Genomic DNA, 23,502 nt, shown 5'->3' with positions numbered 1-23,502 from the left:
TGATTGCCTTAGTCACTTGACAGAACAGAAAATTTGTCTTCCTTGCATAGGTATTCAATGTGTTTGTATGAATTTCTCCTTTAAATGTCCTTTCCCAAACCCTCCCTTTAAAACAATCTCAAATCGACTCGGGGTTTATTCATACTATTAGGTACTACTCAATAAATATTTTTTGATAATTGTACTGAATCTATATTCATTTCCCAGGGGTCACAAATACCATAACAACTGCATACACATAACACAACTAGAAAAACAAAACTAGAAGAACTCCTGGTTTACTGAGGTAATCTATTCATGTATTTTATGATTCAAATGAACTCACTGCCATCAAAAAAGGACTTCTTATGAAGAAGAAATTGAAAAATTAATTTTCTTAATAAGAAGATACTCATTTTGAATCTTACCCTAAAAAAATTCAATTTTGGCAGTACATGCATTTTAAACCTAACTTCAGGTGACAGAATTATAAGAAATTTTAAGTACTAAGAGGTGGATGTTCACATTAGACTGAGCACAGGGTCCAGAATAGAGAAGACAGAAAAGGGACTGAGGTAGTTGAGGGGGTTTGCAACCCCATATGAATAACAACAGTATCAACAAGGCAGACACCCCACACTCCCAGGGACTAAACCTCCCACTAAATGGAGCAAACTATGTCTACAGCCTCATATATACCAGAAGATGGGGCTTGTTGGGAACCAATGGGAAGTGAGGACCTTGTCCCTGTGAAGGCTTGATGCCACACTATAGGGGAATGACAGGGCAGGAGAGAGTTAGTCTATGGGTGAGGAAGCTCCCTTGTGGAGTCAGGGGGTGAGGAATGGGTTAAGGGGTCTGGAGGGATAATAAGGAAAGGGGATAAAATTTGAAATGTCAACACAGAAAATATCCAATAAAAAAGATTAAGAAAAAAAAGTAATGTAATGAGGACATGCAATCACATTACTTTTTGCCATTAATAGTAATATATTAAGAAATAAAAGAATTGATTTCTGAATCCTTACAGTTAATTGTGAATACCTTGGAACTCTGTAAAAGTAGCAGTATTCAACTATCAAACTCTCTCTCCAATCCCTTAACTTTTATTGTCTTGAGTCTTCGTAAAAATACAACATGATTGGAAATATGCATTGGGACAAAAGGATATATCTTGGAGTTTTGTTTTGTTTTATTTTTTACTTGTTCAGTTTACATGCCTCTCAATGCTCTCCTCCTGCTCACTCCTCCCACAATCCTTCGCACCATCACCCTTTATATCAACTGAGAGGGTGGGGGACCAATGGGTATCCTCCATCCTGGCATGTTAAGTCTCTGTGAGGCTAGGGCCATCCACTCCATTGGGGCCCAACAAAGCACCCAAGCTTCAAGAACGCATCTCAAATGCAAACAATAGCATTTGGGATAGACCCCTTTATACTTGTTCAGTACCAATATAAAAACCAAACTTCACATTTGCTATAAAATTTAAGAAAGTTCTAGGTTCAGCTGGCATATGCTTTTTGGTTGGTAATTCAGTGTCTGAGAGCCCACAAGGGTGTTAACTCTGTTGGTCTTACTGTGGAATTTTCATCCCCTTTGGGGTGCACAATCATTTCTCCAGTTCTTCCATAAGAGTTCTCAAGCTTCATTCACTATTTGGTTGGTGTCTGTATCTCTCTGAGTCTGTAGAGATGCTCAGAAGAAAACATCCTCCTGTCTGCAAACATTACAGAGTATCAATATTGTTAGGGATCGGTACTTCAACCATCAGATGGGGCTCAAGTTGGTCAGGTTATTTGTTGGTCAGTCCCTCTGACTCTGTCCCATTCCTTGTGCCTACGTTTTTTTGTACACAGGATAAATATTGGCTTGAACATTTTGAGAATTGTTTGGTGTCTCTATAACTTTTCAGGGGTTACTGTCTGGCTACAGGAGGTGGCCTCTAAAGGTTCCATATCCCCAGTGCTGAGAGTAGTAGCTAAGGTAACCTCTATTGATTCTTCAGATACTATTTTATCCCAAGTCTCTGTCTCATTATGGAGATACCCCACCCCCACTTCCCATACACTTTCCTTTGCATATTTTCATTCATTTTCATGACCATGTAGCAATCTCTCATGACCATGTAGCATCTCATGACCACCCCTGAAGTTCCCCATTCTACTCATTATCACCTCTCCCTACCGTATCCCTCCATCCATATGCCTCATAAGACTATTTCACCCCTTATAAGTGAGATTCAAGCAATCTTGTTTGGATCGTCTTTCTTTTTAACTTCTTTGAGTCTGTGGAGGGTAGCATGGATAACCTCACTTTTAGGTCTAGTATCTCCTTATAAGATAGTATATAGCCTGCATGTCCATTTGAGACTAGGTTACATCACTCATGGTGATATTCTCAAGTTCCATCCATTTGCACTTAAAATTCATAATGTCTTTGTTTAAGAATTGCCAGGGTGGGAGAATACCCAGAGCATCCCCAACTCACTCAGAGGAGAAGGGATTTCGAGGAAAGATTGTAAGAGGCAGTGACAAGGATGGGAGAATTGAGACCGATGCAAAGAAAAAACGTTAAAAAACAAATTAAAATGTATTAGAAGTTTTTGATTATATAACATAATTGATTTCTTTGTGTACCTTTGATATATAATGTACATTATCTTATAAATCCTATTATGCCTTTTTATGACCTACATATGCTTCTGTTCCTTTTTTTTCCTTTTTCTCCTTCCTGCTTCCCTCACTCTATCCCTTCTTTTGTCTTCCTTTCTCCTAACTTCTTCCCCCTCCTTTTCTTCTTATTATTTTCTTCTTCCATCATTCTCTCATTAGTTCTTTTACTTTATTATTTTAAGTATACATGTAATAATTTGAAACTGATTTTCTGGAGAAATTTCTTGTTCAGTGATCAGAGGTAAGAGCATAGGTTATAACTAGTCGAAGTGCTGAGCATCAGGACTATTGAAAGCTCATATGAACAGGAGAATACTATATCACTCCTCCAAGAATATCATGAAGGAGGTAATATTTGGTAAATAAAACGTGCCAAAAAGTAAGTTTGATAGGTTTGAACATCTTTCAATTATAAGATCACCATTATACCATTGGTCTCACAAAACATGTCATTACTGGCACAAAACCTGTGCAGGTTTGGACCTGTTAACCTCCAGTCATGGGAAGCAGAGGAGGGATCATGAACACCATAGTAGAACCTAGATATAGTTATTGGAGCTAGGGAAAGTGGTTCAATAAGCGTCTAGGCAATTAATGTCAAATAGAGAAACATTATTAACATTCATTCAAGACCTTACTAGGCTGCCTGCTCTTACTCTTATATAGCCTGTACTAACATTGAATTTATGATCCTTCTGCTTTATCCTCTTGAGTCCTAAAATTACTGATGTGTTCGATCATATCTAAATATATTTTAGTTTTACCAATTAAAAGTGCCTTCAAATATAAAAATACTGTATGAACCATAATGGTATGTAATATGTGAAGAATTCTTCGACATACACACAAACACACAACACACACACACACAAACATACATGAATGAATAGCATCAACAACAAAAACATTCTCTCTGATCTTCTTACTATTGTAGTATAACAGTAGCAAAGGTAATTATAAAGTAATATGCAACCTATTAAATGATATATGAAACAGAAGTAGCTGTGAATTATATATGAAATTAATATTTAAACAAAGGATAATTTATATCAGAATACAAATAGCAGCCCTACACATATCATTCTAGTGATTTGTAAAATTGCAAACACTCTGAAAGTAATTATCACCTTGCTTATTTATATATTTATTTTTCCTACATTAGTTTATGTAGTGGGTTTGGCGTATTGCTGCTCATATTATGTTAATTTGGGTCGCCAAACTTGTTTGCATGAGAACCCCACGTCTGAACTTAACAGAAGGATCCTGCTCCCAGTTGATTCTGATTGGTAAATAAAGTTGCAGGGAGCCAATGACTGGGAAAGGCAGACAGAAGCCTGATTTATAGAATGCAGGAGTCACAGGGAAAGAGAGGAATGAGGAGATAGAGGGAGTTTTCCCATGCAAGGAGAAAGACAGACTCCATGCCTGAGAAGGTACAGGATTAGAGAGCATAGCTGCCATGTTAGAGACAGAAAAAAGACACCACAAGAAGGCTGCCAGACTGGGTCCAAAGTATCAATGGTGAAATATAGATTTCAGTACGTATTAATTTGAGAATATCTGAAGGAGGTGAATTAGCCCCATAAAGATTAGGAAGTGACTGAGCCATTGAGCTGTGAGCTCTTCTAGGCATATCAATATATAAAGGCTCTCTCTCTCTCTCTCTCTCTCTCTCTCTCTCTCTCTCTCTCTCTCTCTGTGTGTGTGTGTGTGTGTGTGTGTGTGTGTGTGTGTTTGTGTGTGTGTGTGTGTGTGTGTGTGCGCGCGCGTGCTTCATTTGGAAAACAGAACATTAGGATGGGTAGCAAGAAACGTGTGGCTGCCACCAAGGCTGCCACCAAGATTTTTTTTAATTGTGTACTTCACCAATCTATATGCTGTGAATTCATCTCAAAATCCTGGGGGCTGGAATCACAACAATTTTCTCGTATAGTGTATTAAAAACATCAGTCTCTCTCTCTCTTTAAAAGCATCTTGGATTTTATCTTTAAAAATTAGATTTGACAAGGTTGCATTATTGTTATATTTTGATATTTTTCTTTATTTTTTCCCAGTTTCCCCGCCACAAGCCACCTATGACATCCCCTCTCCTCCCGGCTTCTGTGAGCATGCTTGAACATCCACCAGACCAATCCTGCCTCACCACCCTAGCATTCCCCTATGCTAGGGCATTGATCCTTGACTAAACTAAGGGCCTCCCCTCCCACTGATGCTACCTAAGGCCATCCTCTGATACATTTGTGGCTTGGAGCTCTGGGTCCCTCAGTGTGTACTGTTTGCTTGGTGTTTAGTCCCTGGGAACTCTAGGAGGTCTGGCTAGCTGCGATCGTGGTTTTTCCTATGGTGTTGCAAACCTCTTCAGATCCTTCAGTTCTTCCCCTAAATCCTCCATTGGGTCCCAGTGCTCAGTTCAACTGTTGGCTGAAAGCGTCCGCATCTGTATTGGTCAAACTCTGGCAGAGGCTCTCCAGAGACAGCTATATCAGGCTCTTGTCAGCAAGCACTTATTGGCATCAGTGATAGTGTGGCCTTGGTGGCAGCATATGGGAAGGATCCCTAGGCAAATGGTGTTTGTTTAAAATATAATGAGTTTACAGTTTACAAATAATCACAAAATGTTTTTTAATTTGATGTAAAAGTTTTATCTGAGTACTTCATAATTTATTGGGAGTATATTTATGGCTGGAAAACAAGTAAAAGAATAGTGCATGGAAAATTGATAAGTACTACGGAGTCTTTGGCTATTGAAAATGGTTTAGGGATAAGAAACATACTCAGAAGACCTTGTAGGGCATCAATGGGAAAAGAGACACTCAGTCCTAGATGCCCCAATGTAGGGGAAAGTCTGGGTTGGGAGTTGGGAGGGAGTGGGTGGGTGCATGGTTGAGGGAGCACCCTCATAGAAGCAGGGATAGATGAAGAGGATGACATTTCAAATGTAATAAAAATGATATCCAATAAAAGAAAAAAAAAGAAACACATACTCAGTTGTAGAAGCTGGTGGGTGATAATTAAACACTAATTTAAAAGAATGAATATCATAATTAGAACAAATGTTTATTTGTATGTTGTCTTTAACTAAAATTATTTTGTTAAATATGAAAAAGTACAAATATCATGAAACATTATAATGCTGAGCTGAATTTTATTTAAAGAGAACCTCATAGGAAGAAAAGCAGTGTCAACTCACCAGACTCCCCAGAGTTCCCAGAGACTAAGCCAAAAAACCAGGAGACCTCATGGGCTCATTTGTGGTCTCAGGGACATGAGACTCAGAGATCTGCCTTGTATGTACTCCTTGGGAAATGATGTGCTAAATCCCGTTGAACTTTGATGCCAGAAGGAAGAGGATGCTTTCCTCACAAATGCAGATATGCTATACACACAAGGAACAACAGAACCCAGGAGGTAAGGTATTTCTCATGATGGCCTGAGTTCATGTTAGAAAAAAAGTAATATATGTTTATGTCTTTGTATCTTAATAATATGTAACTATATTTTGATTTTACGGGATAACATTGAAATTATTGACTTGAGGCTCAAACGACACTTTAAAGTTTTAAACAGGGTTCAGTCTATGAAAAAATAATGGGGTCTTTTAAATTTGTATAGTATATACTTTTATTATAATTTGGTTGTGAGACTGTGGTGACAAGGCATGGAATGCAGTGGTTTCAATGAGATGTCAATGATTAGCTTCTAATTTTTAACCATTTGACTTGTGGTTGATGATTGTTTGTGGAAGGTTTTGAGAGAAGTCTCTCTGCTTCCTCTCTGTGGTTTGAGATATAAGCTGCTAATTCAGCAACCTGCTGTTTACCACTAGAGATACAGAAAGAGAAGAAATACTATTCTGCCACTACAATTTCAATTTTATTAATATATCTATGTTGTTGTTACAAACAAATTCTAAAATGTATTTCTGGCTGTAAGTAAACTCATAGTAGACTCTCTGACTATGCCTCTCAGTTAATAGATATAAGGGCACTTGCCAATGTGACTGATCTTTTTCACAAAAAAAGAAAATTTGTAAAAGTAATTAATGAGCAACGTCATTTTCACATTTACAAATCAAGTTAAAAGTACTCAAGATATATTGACTTTCATATTAATCATATCATTAAAGAAATAGAAACAAAATGTTTACTTCATATTTGAGCTCAACCTACTCTACCTAGTGAGACACTGTCTCAAAGTTCCAAAAATTAAAAGGGATATGAATAAAAACAGAAATTAAATAAAGGAGAAAAGCAAGAGGAGACAGAGGAGAAAAAAAGGGGAGGAAGAGAAAAGGAGCACACCATTAATCAGAGACAGTGGAAAACTCATAAAATGTGAGTTTCTTCTTCACTGCTTCACAAAATGGTGAACAAAATTATTCATAGGAGGGGATATGGAGGCAGAGTTTGGAGCAGCAAATAATGGACTGAAAGATCTTAAGGGACTTGCAACCCCATAAGAACAACCATGGCAAAATACCAGAGCTCCCTTGGACTAAAACTACTGAAAGACATGGACTGACACATGGCTCCAACTTCATAAGTAGCAGAAGAAGTCTTTGTTGGGCACCAAAGGAAGGAGAAGCCCTTGGTACTGCCAAGGGTGGACTCTCACTGTAGGGGAATGTTAGGGGGAAGGCAGGAGTGGGTGGATGGGGAGGAGAACACGCTTAGAGAAGAAGGGAAGGGGGATGAGATAGCGGGCTTATGTCCAGGAAACCAGGAAATAGAATAACATTTGAAATATAAATAGAAAAATCCAATAAAAACAAACAAACACACAATAATATGATAAAACAGGAATTTCTTTCGGCGTTTTCAGTGTCCTAATCACACTTTGATACTCAGTAGATGTATAAAATGCAAAAATTTAGGATTCATTTTCTTGATTATAAAACCATATATTATCCTTGTCAATTGTGTTCTTGTATAAAATCTGGAAGACAGAATACCCCTTATTTAAAAATCATTTCTTTTGACCAGATAGTTCGCAGATTAAGATGAAACAAAGTATATTTAAATCCGGTTTACTCTGCACAGCATCTTCCTGGCCAGAAAAAAAAAAGCCATTGAAGCAAACATTGCTGCTATAGGTAATAAATTATTATAACTCATGGCATACTTGTTACCAAGTATCCTCTGACAATTTTGATAAATACAATACTACACCATTGTAATCTCACAGGCTTTTTTACTAACAGGAATCAATAATTAAAAGTTATCTTTGAAACCAATATTGCAGAAGTATCTTTTCATCAAGCTTTAAATATCTCCAGCACTGACAGAAGATTCAGAGGGTCTGATCTGCAGTAGCCCAGCCCGTTTAAGAGTGGTCATCCCTTTCTTTCAATATGACATGAATTAATATATTGCCATACTTATCTGCTCAGTCATATATTGAACCAAAGTTAGCTCCAAAGGGATAGCTTCTGAAAATACTGCTATGGAATAGGAAGCTGAATATTCGCATATGCATTCAAAGTCACCTTTTATTTATGCAAAATTTTCCTTCCTTAATCATATTACACAGGGCAGATTGTCCAAATTCAAAGCACACTGAGTAATTCCTTATGCATTTCCCTATCCCAGGTCTTGCAGAAAAGGATAGTACTAAGTCAATATCATATTTATATTTATTGAAAACTAAATGAATGTACATGTATTAACATTCAGGAGCTATTCTACATTTTTGTTTATGCCTCATTTGCATATTCATTGCGCATCAGAATCACCAATTTTTAAAGTTGCATAGTGATGTTGAGTGATGCTTCTGCTTATAAAAACTAATACTGCTCTGCAAAATTATTTCTCAGAAATCATGTCAGGAATTACATGTAACTGCAGATCTTGAGAAATATACAGCCTTTATTACCTACATACCTCTACACACACACACACACACACACACACACACACACACACACACGCAAACACACACACACACCACACACAGACATAAGTTGGGACTTAAGAACAGAGAGACCGTGTTTCAGTGATAGAGAGAGAGAGAATATATACACACACACACATAATTTGCATTAATGAAATCTAGCTAACTGTGGTGGCATGTGATTTTACATGTAGCACTTACAAGTCAGAAGTTAATAAATCTCTGAGTTAAAAGAAAGCCCGGTCAAAAAGTGAATTTCCATTCCAGCTAAATCCAATGAGTAAAACTTTATCTAAAAGGCAATCAAACAAAAAGTAAATATCTCAAAGCAACAATTTTTAAAATAGAAGAAAAAATCATCATTGAATGACAAACCAATGCTTTTAGTATATAGCAAACGTTTTGTTAATGGTAAGTGCTTCATTTACATGAACACATGGAAACTTTAAAAATCCACCCGATTAAGTAAAATCTAAGGCATAATATTAATAAAGTAGCATCTTTTATTATTTAGTGATTTCTCCTGATATTACAAGTATCTAGTACTTTCGTACATTGTGTAATTTCGTTAAATTTTTCCTAAGCACTCTTTCTTTCTTGTGTATAGAGATCTAAATGTGAATATAATTCAATACCCTCTAGTCATCATTGCCCAGAAAGCACCTTGAATTTATCCCTGACCTATGTATGCAGGGGTTGTGAAGACCCAGCGCTTTCATTCTAGCAATAGTACAGCTTAAAGATCACATCTGCCTGCCTTGTGTCATTAGCTTTCGAAAAGATTTTGAATATCTGCAGCCTAGTAACCATGCACGCATGCGTGATTAGAGGGTTATGCTGGTTCACTAGCACAGACTGGGGGCAGGTTACACTGTGATTACCTAAGTCATGCAGCAGGTCCTGCTCAGAGAAGAGGCAGACATAGATGCCTGTCACAAGCACCCTAGGACTGGTCAGCAAGGCAATGCAGCAAACAAGGTCAGCTCTCTCAAACCCCAAAATATTTTCATAGGTAGATAAGATTTTTTTCACACTAAATATTTCAGATTTGTTGGGATAAAAATTATTCTCAAGATCTCAAGCATTTGACTCTGAAAAGTCAGATCAGAAAGCTATCAGATCTGGTCCTTGCTTCCTTTGTCCTGTCTTGTGTTTCCTGCTGTGCCCCACCCCTTGAGCTGTCAATCTGACCTGTCACTTCAGGTCCCTTCTCTTCCAGGGTGAACATTAGCATTTCAAAGAGCTGACCAAATTGTGGATTATTGGTGTGTGGGAGTAATGGCAGTCAGGAAAATAAAACGGACATTTAAGTTTGTGTAAGGATTTAGCATAAAAATTACACCCATAAAGGAAGTTACAGTGGTATCTCAGTATCAGCCATAGACTAAATGATATGAAGGGATTAAAATCATTTTGAGAGTTAACATACAGATTATCATCAAAGGGAAAGAACACAATAGATGATGTAGTTTGTACCTCCCAGTTTCTGAATAGTTGGGTCATCAGGTAAGAATGGGTTTTGGTGTTCTGATAGTTATAATAAAGGATAGAGGTTTCCCAAATGGCTGTAAAAAAGAGTAGTGGGCAGAGTGTATTTGGTTTTGTGAACTGCAAGCATGTGGAAAGGTGCTGCACCTTCCAGCACGTTTCCACATGTATATATATATATATATATATATATATATATATATATATATATATATATATATATACATGTACATATGTGTGTACATATATATGCACAAAAACACACACATACTCACATACTCACATCACATACACTGCATAGAGTAGTACAGAATAATAAACCATTTTCTTCTGTGATCACATAAGGTGATCTAGTTTGAATGTTAAGACAATACTTTAGAGTCTTTCGGTATATGTTATTTGTTAATATGTTTTTACTTTTAAATCTTGCCCAGATTCAATAATAAACTCGTGCAATGGAAGTAACTTTCTTTGGATATGTAATCTATACTTTGTTTTGATCCATTGAATTGGATGAACTTTATAAGATATGCAAAATATAATGCAGATTTGTTTTTGGATTTTTTGTGCGGTTATGTTTTTTTGGGGGGGTGGCTTGGCTCTCCTCCATCAGATAAATCCACAAGGGTGTGCCTTTCTTTTGTTTCTGTTTCTTTGTATTCTTTCTGGGCTTTTTGGGATTGTATTTTGTTTTTCATTATAAAATGGTGTTGTAATTTTAGTGAAAATTGATTTTTGTCCCAATTTTTCATTTCCATTTTAATTTTTTATTTATATCACGGTTATATTTTTCCTTTTTTAAACTCTTCCCAGTTTCTCCCCACCTCCTGTCCCTTCCAGATCTCTTCCCTTTCTAGCTCTTACGAGGAAAATTACACCCAAGGGATAACAACCAAACATTAACAAAATGAAATATAGTAGGATATTTAAAGAACATATTGAGGGTGGGCAAGGCACTCCAACAAAGTAAAACGAGCAGACACAAAAATCAGAGACCCAATTTTTAACACACTCAGGTATGCCATAAATATACTAAATTGAATGCTCTACGATGTGTAAGAGGAAACAATGCAGACTGATAATAGACTTTGAGACACAGATTTACGCACAGGCACGCCCTATACTTTTACCTATTGTATTTTGTTTTGTATTTCAAAATGTTGTTTGGGTTTCAGATTTAAAAAAATAATTTATAAAATACATGCCTATTTTGATCCAGGCCAACATCATTCTGAGGGTTTCCTTAGGCTGTTGCTCCTAAAGAGGTGTTAATTAATACAGAAATAACAGAGTAGCACCATTCATTATAGTTTTTGTTACTTCAGCTATTACACAATACAATTTGAAATCTGGCATGTTGATATCTCCTCAACTTTGTTTACTATTCAGGTTTATATTACAGGGTATCTTTTTTGTCTCCATATAATTTTACAACATTATTTTTTAATTTCTGTGAAGGATATTATTGGTCATCATCAAATATATGCATAGGTAATACATATGTAACATTTTATATAAAATGTTGTTATATAATATATAATATATAACAGTATTATGTATAATTTTTTTTCTTTTCTTTTCTTTTTTTCGGACCTGGGGACTGAACCCAGGGCCTTGCACGTGCTAGGCAACACTCTACCACTGAGCTAAATCCCCAACACTATATATAATGTTTTATAAATGACATTGTTTACATAGTTTGTTCCTCAAAATATTTGTTATTTCTGGACATGTCTTTTCATTAATTTTTTTCAGAATGTTACATTGCTGAAAGTAATTTTAATCATTATCAGGTTTCTGCTGCCACATTTAGAAACTTTTATGCATAAAATAATATCTTAGTCAAAGGAATCTCCTAATACTTTGCTGAATAAGACAGGAAGAATGAACCTTCTTGTCCCGTTCCTGATTTTAATAAAAAAAATTGAATTTCTTACTATTTAACAGGATGCTCCCTATGTTTTTGTTGTCTGTTGTTTTATTTTTCTGAAATATGTTCTGTTTATCCTTAGCAGTGACCACATTTCTAAGGAAACAGGACACTTGCTACCCCTTTAGCCATCTATGTCAGTAAGAATGTGTGCAGATTGAGTTGGGATATTGAGAAGCCCACCTCTTCCTTTCTTGAATTTTTGCTCAATCTTGTGAAGGGCACACATGTAACTCTAACTGTAGGAGGCCATGTTTACAACAGCCAGGCCATTTATAGAGACATTCCAAGGCATTAGATCCTGTCCTCTAGTTTTTATCCAGTATAGGGACATTTAGAATCCCCAACTGTGTCTGAGTACTGACTGTTGCTTATTCACTGTCCTTTATGTGGATATGTATCATTGTGCCAACAAAAAAATTAGTAATAGAATTGTTATCTAGAGAAATAATCAGCAACACATGCCAAAGGGCATAACAGAAATATTTAAAAGGGAATTTGGCAAAATTAATATTTAGTAAAGCAATGTTAGTGTGTTTTCTGGTAGGATCTTTAAAATCCCTAGCCAAGTATATTGATCATGTTTGTAGTATCATTCCTGAATTATCTCCTGTAGTACTGGCCTCCCTCTAATTAATAATTTGGTTAATTAAGCACAAAATTCCCTTTACACAGTTGAAATGTTAATGCATTTTACTAGGCCAGTCATTATTGTAGCATATAAGGATTATTAAAGGATAAGAAAACCATTATTTTTTCTTAATGGAGCCTCGATAGTGTTTTCTAGCATTATGAAAGATAACCACCAGGGAAACTTTGCTGGATAGCACAAGTTTGAATTCTCTATGTCCAGCAAAGAAATTTTATTATGTGTATACATCATGATCATGATCTTATCTTGAAATCTGCTGGAACAAACTGATTTTTTTTTCCACTTTCTCTTTTGTTCAATTTTATTGGTTTTTATTTTGAAAGACACAGCATTAGGATTCAAAAAATTTTTGTCAAAATACCATTGAGTTCATTTGATTTGGATGTCTACTGCTTTGAATAAAACCTTCCATGAATGTGATTTCTATAATCAGTTAGACTCCACCATATTAAATTAATTTCTCCTTTAGGAACATTTGTATTTTGGAAATAGCTTCATGGTTAGAGATGGTAGATTGTGTTTAGTTCTTTCTCTCAGTAATGGGAGCCAATTCACTTTACTCTATGGAAACCATATGCATGCTCTCATGATCTATATGAGATCACATGTGAGTTAGGTCTGTTATATCTAAAAATATTGGTTCCTTGGTTACATTCTTTCTATACACACTTTCTGTAAGTTTTCACCCAACACAAAGAAGCATGAGAGATGAAGGGAACATTTTTATAGAGAATTTGCATTTATGACTGAGTTACCAAGTCTCTCTTATTCTCTACACATTCTTCAGGTATATGTCTGGCTTTTTTGCCTTTAATAAGAGATAGTAGCTTCTGTGATCATGGCTGACCAATATATTAATTAAAGGGAATAACAGAATATTATTAGGAATTTTTAAATTGCTACATTGTTTTCACAGAGAAAAAATGGTGTTTGGTATGTCCCTTGGTCACTGTCTACTTATTTCCCTTTTCTTAGGCATATGAGCTATTTCAAGAATGTGTCTCATGGACTAGGTATTGTATCCAGTCAAATAATTGTTACTTACTCTCACTGCATTTGTACCACTATTGCACCCATGTACAGTATAGGGAGTCCACCATTGTAAACTGAAGGATTTCAGCTAAGTTCATCTTTCCTTTTCTCCTCAGGAAGTATAAATAAATTTTCCAATCCATGAACATTGTCGAGAAGGAGTGAATACTCCAGTAAGTCACCTACTTAACTTCTTCATGTTCAATGAGATAGGTAAGTGTTCTCTCATCAGCATGGATTTATGATCAGTTTTTGTAAAGCAACAAAAATATGGGTAGGAATGTAAGTTGTTTGGGAGTTGCTGTGAGATCTCAGTCATGAAATCTCAAATAGATGTAACGCATACATGGCACTGGAATGGCTTTGGTAGTGAGAGATGGCAGTTAGGTGGTACTCTTCTTATTATTTTGTGAAGTCTTTTAAGAATATTCCATTAACATATTATAGATTAAGGAGTCTATACTCTAGTATTTTCCATAACATTCTTCAGATAGTCCACAGAGTCTTGTGTCCCTTCAACTTTCCTCTACTTCTGCATTTAATATTCCCATTCAACTGTCACATTACAACAAATGCCTCCAGATTTAATTATGTTTTCACTTATTCAGGAAAACCTTCTATCATTTCTAGTTCCTCACTCTGTATCTTATCTCTGAGGATTTAAGGATTTTCACATACATTTGTAAGGATTGTAACCTAACAAGCAGTTTTAAGTGATCACGTCTAAATTTTTCTTTTGGGTTCTGAGTACCTCACTCAGGATGATTTTTCTCACTCAGGATGACTTTTTTCTAGTTCTATCCACTTAAGTAAGAGTTCGTTGATTTTTATTTTATGAAGTAAGTTACATTTCATTGTGTAAATGTGCCATATTTTCATTATTCATTCAATTGTTTATGGACACAGTTCTGAGGATATCTGGGTTAAAAAAGAAGGAAGACCAAGATGTGGATGCTTCAATCCTACATAGAAGAGAGAACAAAATTGTCACAGGAGATAGAGGAAGGGAGGGACCTAGAAGGAAGAAAGAAGTTTGAGGGAAAAAGATGGGACAAAATCAGTTTTTAAAAGGGATATGAGAGAAATACAGACCGTCATGAACCCAAATAGAAATAATTAGCAGTGGGGACTGCAAAACTACTAAAAATTCCGGGAAACCAGGGAAACGAGGCTCCCAGGACCAAACACGGATGACTTTATCAGAAATACCCCACAAAGGAGAGATAGAACATGTAGAGACCACCTCCAGTAGATAGTCACAACCCCTAGTTGAGGGATGGTGCCACCCACCCATCTCAAATTTTTTTTTTATTAACTTGAGTATTTCTTATATACATCTCGAGTGTTATTCCCTTTCCCGGATTCCGGGCAAACATCCCCCTCCCCCCTCCCCTTCCTTATGGGTATTCCCCTCCCAACCCTCTCCCCATTGCCTCCCTCCCCCCACAGTTTAGTTCACTGGGGGTTCAGTCTTAGCAGGACCCAGGGCTTCCCCTTCCACTGGTGCTCTTACTAGGATATTCATTGCTACCTATGAGGTCAGAGTCCAGGGTCAGTCCATGTATAGTCTTTAGGTAGTAGCTTAGTCCCTGGAAGCTCTGGTTGCTTGACATTGTTGTACATATGGGGTCTTGAGCCCCTTCAAGCTCTTCCATTTCTTTCTCTGATTCCTTCAACGGGGGTCCTCTTCTCAGTTCCCATCTCAAAAATTTTAATCCAGAAATGTTCCTGACAAAAGGAAAGAGAGGGAAAAAAAAGGAACAGAACCTGAAGGAAAGATAGCCGTATCTAAGGATTTGTTTCATCCGCAGATACCAAACCACAATAATACTGTAGATTTCAAGAAGCAATTGTTGAGAGAAGCCCGATATATCTGTTCTCTGAGCAGTTCTATCAGCACCTAACCAAAATAGATGTAAATAGAGCCAATCATCATACTGATCCTTGGAGACCCCAATGGAATAGCTAGGGGAAGGACTGAAGGAGCAGAAGTCGATTGCAACCCCATAGAAAGAACAATGTGAATTAAAGAGATCCGCCAAGGCTACCAGAGACTAAACTACCAACCAGAGAGAATACCTGTAGTTCCACAGGGCTCTAGATGCATGTGTAGCAGAGAATGGCCTTATCTGACATGAACAGGAGGAAAGGACCTTGGTACTGTGGAATCTTGATGTCCCACCATAGGATAGTGATAGGTTGGTGAGGTAGGAGTGAATGAATGGGTGGAGAGGCACGCTCAAACAGGCAAAGTGGATGGGGAGAGGAGGAAGGGGATTGGGCGTTGTGCAGGGATAAGAGATAAATGGCATATCATTTGAAGTGTAAATGAATAAAATGCCTAATTAAAAATAGTGATAAGTTTCTTTAAAAAATTCTTTCAATTTGAGAATAACCATGCTATTTTCCTCAGAATCCAAGTAGGTAGCAGTGGTCTTGACAGCCCTAGATTCAGATTCTTCCCACAGTTATGTCCCTTAGTACTCTCAGATCACTACCAAGAAATACACTTGTTTTCAGTAAGGACAGAACATTATAAAGTCACATGCACCCAACTGTTACTGTTTGTGGGACAGGGAAAATGGTAAAGAATAATGAACAAATGTGGAGTGGCACTTTGAGATATTGATCTTCACTAATTAACTGAATATTGTTGATAGATTCCAATTCACCAAGATATGTCTGTCTGTCTGTCTATCTATCTATCTATCTATCTATCTATCTATCTATCTATCTATCTATCTATGATCATTCTAACTACCTACTTACCTACATATCTACCTACTTATCTATATTTTATTATTATGGAAATAATAAAAATATGCCATCAGCAAAACTTCATGCATGTATTTCTGCATTATATTTGTGTGTGTGTGTGTGTGTGTGTGTGTGTGTGAGTGTGTGTGTGTGAATTTCTTAGTGTGGCTTGATCATATTCACATTTCCTTCCATTTCTTCCAGATGAAATCCTTCCCTGCCCATCTAGTTTTGTATCTTTTTCAGAAACAATTTATACTGCAGTATATATAGCTGTGAATCCACCAACTTGTTACATTAACAGGCCGGGAAAAATTAGCTACTGATGCAATAGTGGTATGAGTGACATGAAAATAACCAGCCTACATTCTCGTTGGATTTAAGGCTTGTTCCTCAAATTGAAATGTATTAATTTTCTTGCTATTTGAATCAAAATCCTGTAGCCAAACATAACATAGGCCTGAAGGGAAAGCAAATGTTATTACTCTGATAAAAGAACATAGTATTAATCTAAGTCCTAATGACTTCTCCTTAGACCCATAGCTTACTGTATTTTTCAACCCTCTTGAGAGAAGATGTTCTTCTGCTAGAACATCATGCCTAACATAAAGATCAATAGCTGTTCAAGATGCAGGGAGTAAGAGAATGCTCAATTCCAGTCACTAAGTAAAATGTCTATATCATGTTTCTCTCCCAGGGTTCAGGATTCATTGTGGAAGAAAGGCTTGTAGAGTTATGAGTATTATAGACATATAGAACTAAAGTCAGCTTTCTTAAATGTTTGACTACTGCTGACTACTACACACTGACTTCAGTGTAAGATACTCAGAGATTTATTCTCTCTTTCTCTGTCTCTCTGTCTCTGTCTCTCTGTGTGTGTGTGCGTGTGTGTGTGTCTGTGTGTGTGTGTGTGTGTGTGTGTGTGTGTGTGTGTGTGTGTGTGTGTGACATGACCACATATAAAGGTAACAGGAAAATTTGGAGAGTCAGCTCACTACATGTGCATGTATATGTATTTTAGAGAGAAAACTCAAATTGCAAGGCTTAAACAGCAATCACCTTTATCTGAATTGCCAGGGTCTTAGGATGCCTAGACAGGCCTCACCTGCCTAGAAGAGCAGGGGGAGAATAGGGGAAAGGTTGTGGGAGCGGTGGTGACATGGGAGGGGACAGCAAGCAGAAAGTAAAGGGAAGAAATAAAATATAAATTTAAATTTTAAAAAGTTAAAAATGATTTTCACATACATATGTTCTAGTGGTAATAAATATTTAAGTCAGGAAACTCACAATATCATAGGTCTGTATTTCATTGGAGGGGAGTTTTTACAAAACAATGGTGTAAATATGAAGGGAAAGTAGTGACAGACTAAGTGTCTTACTAAGGTTTTTACTTCTGTGAACTGAAACCAAGAACAAGACAGCACTAATAAAGATCACATTGAATTGGGGCTGGCTTATAGGTTCAGTGGTTCAGTCTATTATCTTTAAGGTAGAAGCATGGCAGTGTCAAGGCAGACATGGGCATTCAAGGGTTGAGAGTTACACCTATATTATAATGGCATCAAGCAGAAGATTGGATTCCAGAAGCTAAGATGTGGGTATTGAACTCCACACACACAGTGACACACTTACTCCAACAAAGCTACATCTCCTATCAGTGCCATTCCCTGGGCCAAGCATAAACATACCACTGACTAAATGGTGATGGTAGTAGAAGCTGAGGTTTGAGGAATGAATGTGAGGAAGGGTAAATATCCCTAAAGTCGTTTTGAAAAAGGCATTTTGAAGCAAACTTCTGTAAGAAACATTTTACAAATAAGGTTAACTAGTAATAAGTCAATGGTTTCTCGACAGGACACTATAGCCAGACAAGTACGTTGTCCAGTGCCAGATTGGGTTGTCTACTTTTAATTCACTTTTCAGAGATTTCCCATACAGTCCATCCCATTAAAAACCTTCTTGGTTATTATACAGGATTTTAAAGTAAGACCCAATTGCTGAAGTCAGCACACGGTAAGTCAAAGAACAGAGATAAATTTATCTAGCATTGCCCAATAAGCTTGATTCTACTGTGTATCTTAGAGAATAGTTTTCACAGTACCAGAATATATGAAGCAGGCTACTGAAGGTGAAATGAAATCACTACTTTGTCAAGCTTGGAAATACTCCCTGCCAATGAATACTTCCAATACAGTGATGAATTGCCTATCATGAGAATAACCAACATTTTTAGTTGGATTTGAGTCCCACAATGAATTCTAAAATTGGCACAGTTTTCCGTAGTAGGATCCTGCACCTAAACAGTGCATTCATACTACTTGCACATCGACTACTATTACCGTGCTAAGTCTTACTGATTTAAATCAACCCATAACTCATAACCATACCAATAAATTAGTGTTCCCATGAAAAATATTCAGAGACTAGAAAAACACACATACACAAGTATAAATGAGTAGGCATAATTTATTTCTTAAATAGGAAGACAGTGATTCTTGTTTATATTGTATAAGTTAATATATGCAATTTTCAGAGTTAGCACATACAGAATTTTCTGAGTTAAAAATATGTGGCACAATAATAATGATATATGCAAAATAGTTGATAGATTCCATAAACCCATGGGGATGGTGCTTTCCATGTATTCATGATCATTAAATAATTAAAACAATGCATTCAGAAGAAGGTACCATCATGATAGACATTATTGCTTTTGTGAGTTGAAATGGGGACAGGATAACAGTAAAGATGCAATGTTAGTAATGCATCATGATTCCAAATTGCCTACACCAATATACTATGTAAATTTTATGATTTTTCCCTTCACCATTTGTGGATGTTCTTTGAAAAAAGGGAGGTCAAAATGTTGAAATGCATAAAATAATATAGAAAAAAAGGAATATTGGAATTGATAAATTTGTCGTTCTGCAGTTTCTTTTTAAAAAGTCTAAAATGTGAAGATTATGACCTTAGGTTTTATATAAATTCCAGTTTAATCTATGAGTTACTTTCTTACTACAGAGCAGTCTTAGGAACTAAGTGCTCCAAATTTGAATTTTATAAACAATGCTTTATCATCCACTTATGTTATATGGGTGATTTTGGAAGCAGGTTTATAGTATGGAGAATCATTTCTCTGAGGAAAATGAAACTGTGAGAGAACTAAGGGTGAAAAAGTAAGAGGACTACTTAAAAAACAGTCCTGTAGCTAAATAAAAATTAAATTTCAAAGAATATCTATGAGCTTGTGAGATTCAGAAAAACTCATGAGTATATTTGTAATACTTACTTCATCCTCATGGGTTTTCTAAAAATTTAAAAAGTATTACTTATAGTTTGCTATTGAGACCCTTTGAATTTTTGAATTTGCTTGTGCTCTAAGTCTTGACAAAAATAAGTTCAAGAATTCTTGGTGAAAATTTGTTGAATGCAAAGGATAATTTGTTAGAACTTCAGGCATGGGCAGACGTTGGAAGACTTCTGATCTCAAACCTATTTTCTATTATTAGTGGAAAATATTTATTTCCTTAAATACCCTCTCTGATTTTGCAAGCAACATATTTTAAAGGAGTTCTAAAACAAGAATTTCTTAGTTCAGTTCATATATGAAGTCAATGAAAGAAGTTCCACACTGGGACGTGGTGATTTGCCAGGCAATGGGAAACCTATGTTTTACCTATGTCTTTACATATATATGGCATCTAGTTCCATTTCTTTGGGGAGAAATTGATGCTTTTATGTCAAAAAATAATGATTGTGTTGTAAGTATGAAATCCAAGGACAGAAAGTGACTAAAGCATTAGTAAAATTAAACAAAAAAAATTACGAAGCCTGAAATTAACATACAGGAAGTGAAAATCATTAGTACTAGGCAGCAAAAATTCAGAAATGTGGTTTAAGATATATACGTTTGTAAGGGAGGAAGTAAATACCTTAGGAACAGAATTACTTTTACTGTAGAAAAAATTACCTATCGAAGTTTAATAGATAATTGCAGAACAAAATATCGTTAAAGTGGAGAGGCAAGTTGGACAGATAATTTTTTTAATCTTTTTTTCCATCTTTATTAAATTGGGTAATTCTTATTAACATTTCAAATTTTATTCCCTTTCCCGGTTTCCAGTCCAACATCACCCTAACACCTCCCACTCCCTGTCTACTTTGGTGTTCCCCTCCCAAACATCCCCCCATTACTCCCCTCCCACTAGAAACCCATTCACTGGAGTCCCGCTTTGGCTGACCAAGGGTTTCCCCTTCCACTGGTGCCTTACTAGGCTACCTATGCAGTTGGAGCCCAGGGTCAGTCCATATATATATTTTTTTGCGTAATGGCTTAGTCCCTGGAAGCTCTGGTTGGTTGACATTGTTGTTCTTATGGGGACTCAACCCCTTCAAGCTCTTTCAGCCCTTTCCCTGATTCCTTCAATGGGGGTCCTATTCTCATAATATGGACAGAACTTTTTTAATAGTTTAATACTGTGTTAGAATTTGAAGTCTTTTTAGTGTAATCATCCTATGAAGAGGCTTCAATGGTTGCTTTTATAAGGGACTTATTTGTCCAGTATGCCAATGGAAAAAATACTAGGGAGAATAAACTATCCTCATGGGTAATTCTGAGGCATACATACATTCATTCAGAGGCAAACAGGATACACCATTTGGGCTGAAAGTTCTTATATCATACAATACATTTCCACATAGTACAGACTCAGTTTTCTGTCCTTACTGAAAACAAGTATATTTCTTGGTAGTGATCTGAGAGTACTAAGGGACATAACTGTGGGAAGAATCTGAATCTAGGGCTGTCAAGAGCACTGCTACCTACTTGGATTCTGAGGAAAATAACATGGTTATTCTCAAATTGAAAGAATTTTTTAAAGAAACTTATCACTATTTTTAATTAGGCATTTTATTCATTTACACTTCAAATGATATGCCATATATCTCTTATCCCTCCACAACGCCCAATTCCCTTCCTCCTCTCCCCATCCACTTTGCCTGTTTGAGCGTGCCTCTCCACCCATTCATCCACTCCTACCTCACCAACCTATCACTATCCTATGGTGGGACATCAAGATTCCACAGTACCAAGGTCCTTTCCTCCTGTTCATGTCAGATAAGGCCATTCTCTGCTACACATGCATCTAGAGCCCTGTGGAACTACAGGTATTCTCTCTGGTTGGTAGTTTAGTCTCTGGTAGCCTTGGCGGATCTCTTTAATTCACATTGTTCTTTCTATGGGGTTGCAATCGACTTCTGCTCCTTCAGTCCTTCCCCTAGCTATTCCATTGGGGTCTCCAAGGATCAGTATGATGATTGGCTCTATTTACATCTATTTTGGTTAGGTGCTGAAAGAACTGCTCAGAGAACAGATATATCGGGCTTCTCTCAACAATTGCTTCTTGAAATCTACAGTATTGTTGTGGTTTGGTATCTGCGGATGAAACAAATCCTTAGATACGGCTGTCTTTCCTTCAGGTTCTGTTCCATTTTTTCCCTCTCTTTCCTTTTGGCAGGAACATTTCTGGATTAAAATTTTTGAGGTGGGTGGGTGGCACCATCCCTCAACTAGGGGTTGTGACTATCTACTCGAGGTGGTCTCTACATGTTCTACCTCTCCTTTGTGGTGTATTTCTGATAAAGTCATCCATGTTTGGTCCTGGGAGCCTCTTGTTTCCCTAGTTTCTGGGAATTTTTAGTAGCTATCCCCAGTTCTGCAGTCCCCACTGCTAATTATTTCTATTCGGTTTACTGACCGTCTGTATTTCTCTCATATCCCATCCAATAACTGATCTTGTCCCATCTTTTTCCTTCACACTTCTTTCTTCCTTCCAGATCCCTCCCTTCCTCTATCTCCTGTGTCAATTTTGTTCTCTCTTCTATGTAGGATTGAAGCATCCACATCTTGGTCTTCCTTCTTTTTTAACCTAGATATCCTCAGAACTGTGTCCATAAACAATTGAATGAATAATGAAAATATGGTACATTTACACAATGAAATGTAACTTACTTCATGAAATAAAAATCAATGAACTCTTACTTTAGTGGATAGAACTAGAAAAAAGTCATCCTGAGTGAGAAAAATCATCCTGAGTGAGGTACTCAGAACCCAAAAGAAAAATTTATATGTGATCACTTAAAACTGCTTGTTAGGTTTCAATCCTTACAAATGAATGTGAAAATCCTTAAATCCTCAGAGATAAGATACAGAGTGAGGAACTAGACATGATAGAAGGTTTTCCTGAATAAGTGAAAACATAATTAAATCTGGAGGCATTTGTTGTAATGTGACAGTTGAATGGGACTATTAAATGCAGAAGTACAGTAAAGTTAAAGGAACACAAGAATCTGTGGACTATCTGAAGAATTTTATGGAAAATACTAGAGTAGAGACTCCTTAATCTATAATATTTTAATGGAATATTCTTAAAACACATCACAAAATAATAAGAAGAGTACAACCTAACTGCCATCTCTCACTACCAAAGCCATTCCAGTGACATGTATGCGTTACATCTATTTGAGATTTCATGACTGAGATCTCACAGCAACTCCCAAACAACTTACATTCCTGCCCACATTATTTTTGCTTTACAAAAACTGATCATAAATCCATGCTGATGAGAGAACACTTACCTATCTCATTGAACATGAAGAAGTTAAGTAGGTGACTTACTGGAGTATTCACTCCTTCTCGACAATGTTCATGGATTGGAAAATTTATTTATACATCCTGAGGAGAAAAGGAAAGATGAACTTAGCTGAAATCCTTCAGTTTACAATGGTGGACTGCCTATACTGTACATGGGTGCAATAGTGGTACAAATGCAGTGAGAGTAAGTAACAATTATTTGACTGGATTCAATGCCTAGTCCATGAGACACATTCTTGACATAGCTCATATGCCTAAGAAAAGGGAAATAAGTAGACAGTGACCAAGGGACATACCAAACACCATTTTTTCTCTGTGAAAACAATGTAGCAATTTAAAAATTCCTAATAATATTCTGTTATTCCCTTTAATTAATATATTGGTCAGCCATGATCACAGAAGCTACTATCTCTTATTAATGGCAACAAAGCCAGACATATACTTGAAG

The 23,502-nt window shown here is 36.6% G+C and overlaps 1 protein-coding gene across 3 annotated transcripts in view; it reads left to right on the top strand.

Moving 5' to 3' along the window:
• The window catches only part of LOC134483425 (uncharacterized), a 329,893-nt gene that overhangs the window by 216,771 nt on the left and 89,620 nt on the right, over positions 1-23,502 (top strand). Inside the window, exons 16-17 of one of the 3 annotated variants that reach the window (XM_087600960.1) lie at positions 5,810-6,062; positions 13,762-13,862. The exons of the other annotated variants lie outside the window; for them this stretch is intronic. The gene's annotated coding sequence lies outside the window, so the exon portion shown is untranslated. The remainder of the gene's footprint in view (positions 1-5,809; positions 6,063-13,761; positions 13,863-23,502) is intronic. 3 annotated transcript variants of the gene reach the window in all.

The sequence above is a fragment of the Rattus norvegicus genome, chromosome 1 (assembly GCF_021556685.1).
Source record: "Rattus norvegicus strain SHRSP/BbbUtx chromosome 1, alternate assembly SHRSP_T2T, whole genome shotgun sequence".
In the NCBI taxonomy this organism is placed as follows: domain Eukaryota; kingdom Metazoa; phylum Chordata; class Mammalia; order Rodentia; family Muridae; genus Rattus; species Rattus norvegicus.
Note: the sequence above shows the minus strand (reverse complement) of the source record. Positions and strands in the feature narration are given on the sequence as shown.